Source organism: Pseudophryne corroboree, unplaced genomic scaffold (assembly GCF_028390025.1).
Source record: "Pseudophryne corroboree isolate aPseCor3 unplaced genomic scaffold, aPseCor3.hap2 scaffold_192, whole genome shotgun sequence".
Lineage (NCBI taxonomy): Eukaryota > Metazoa > Chordata > Amphibia > Anura > Myobatrachidae > Pseudophryne > Pseudophryne corroboree.
The window spans coordinates 973386-975594 of NW_026968559.1; positions in this window are offsets into that span (position 1 = coordinate 973386).

Genomic DNA, 2209 nt, shown 5'->3' on the forward strand with positions numbered 1-2209 from the left:
TCAATGTCTACTGAAATAATACAGGTTGAAACCAGGTAACATTAACGCCACTGCATACTTGCTGCTTTCTCATGTGGAAGTCTGTTTAATGTGAAAACAAGGTGATATCTAATTAGCACACAGGTAAGGAATTACGAAAATCTTTATTAAAGGGTGAAGATGTTTCTCACAAAATTGTTGCCCCAATGCATCATTGAAATTCAAGCTGGAAAGATGATTTTAATATATCACTTGTACATTTTGTATTGCTCTTCTGGTGACAATGTAGTTTTTTTTGTCAATTACCATTTTAATAATAGGGTAAAGAAAATTAAGTGGATTTTTGAAAGAAAACTATACTGTCAATATACTATTAAAACAAATTAAAATGGTAAAAGTTATTGTACTTTAAGTAAAAATAAAAGAGCAAAAATATCAATCCCAGTTTTGATTACTTAAATTAACAAAAAAAATGCATATAGCAAAGGATAGTTTCAATCTGCCTACCTCTGGGTTATGGTTCCAGCATGCTTCCATTGCAGTACTATGCTGCACATGTAAGTGCAAGAGATCCTGAAGCACTCACTCATCATGGGAAAGTACCAATGTGTTTATTCGTTGGTTGATGGAAGAAACATCTTACAAAAACTCTCCAGATTATTAATTTTTTAATGTTTTTCTAGGAAACGTTCTAGATGTATGCTTATTAGCCTTTGTCAGTATATACTTTTTGCAAAGTGTCTCTGTGGCGCAATCGGTTAGTGTGTTCGACTATTAACCAAAAGGTTGGTGGTTCAATCCCACCCAGGGACGTAATTGACCTTGTGATCAGATTTTGGTGATATTTAAGTAGACAAGTCAAAATTTCAAACCCCCTCTTATTGTGTAGGGTACCTGGCCTTCTCTGATGTAATCAGAGTTAGATTTGATTCAGTGATTTTATAAAAAACAGCTAGGAAGCACAATTTAGCAGTTGGTTGCAGAGAAAAAAAATATGCTGGCAAAAAAAATCCAATTGAGTGATTAAACAGCTCTTCATTTTCTGGCTTTATTTTTATGCTAACAAATTTGTTCTCTGAAAAGTGTCCACAAAGCCAAGTCTCTGATTAACACCTTTGTAGGGATGGTTTTTCACCTATTACTAAATTAAACTTGCTTCATTGGAAAGGCAGCAAGATGTATCCTCATTTCAATGTCTACTGAAATAATACAGGTTGACACCAGGAAACATTAACGCCACTGCATCCTTGCTGCTTTCTCATGTGGAAGTCTGTTTAATGCGAAAACAAGGTGATATCTAATTAGCACACAGGTAAGGAATTAAGAAAATCTTTATTTAAGGGTGAAGATGTTTCTCACAAAATCGTTGCCCCAATGCATCATTGAAATTCAAGCTGGAAAGATGATTTTAATATATCACTTGTACATTTTGTATTGCTCTTCTGGTGACAATGTAGTTTGTTTTTGTCAATTACCATTTTAATAATAGGGTAAAGAAAATTAAGTGGATTTTTGAAAGAAAACAATACTGTCAATATACTATTAAAACAAATTAAAATGGTAAAAGTTATTGTACTTTAAGTAAAAATAAAAGAGCCAAAATATCAATCTCAGTTTTGGATTACTTTAATTAAAAAAAAAAAAGCATACAGCAGAGGATAGTTTCAATCTGCCTACCTCTGGGTTATGAGCCCAGCATGCTTCCATTGCTGTACTCTGCTGCACATGTAAGTGCAAGAGATCCTGAAGCACTCACTCATCATGGGAAAGTACCAATGTGTTTCTTTGTTGGTTGATGGAAGAAACATCTTACAAAAACTCTCCAGATTATTGACTTTTTAAAGTTTTTCTAGGAAACGTTTTAGATGAATGCTTATTAGCCTTTGTCAGTATGCCCTTTCGCAAAGTGTCTCTGTGGCGCAATCAGTTAGTGTGTACGGCTATTAACTAAAAGGTTGGTGGTTCAATCCCACCCAGGGATGTAATTGATCTTGTTATCAAATTTTGGTGATCTTTAAGTAGACAAGTCAAAATTTCAAACCCCCTCTTATGGTGTAGGGTACCTGGCCTTCTCTGATGTAATCAGAGTTAGATTTGATTCATTGATTTTATAAAAACAGCTAGGAAGCACAATTTAGCAGTGGTTTGCAGAGAAAAAAAATATGCTGGCAGAAAAATCCAATTGAGTGATTAAACAGCTCTTCATTTTCTGGCTTTATTTTTATGCTAA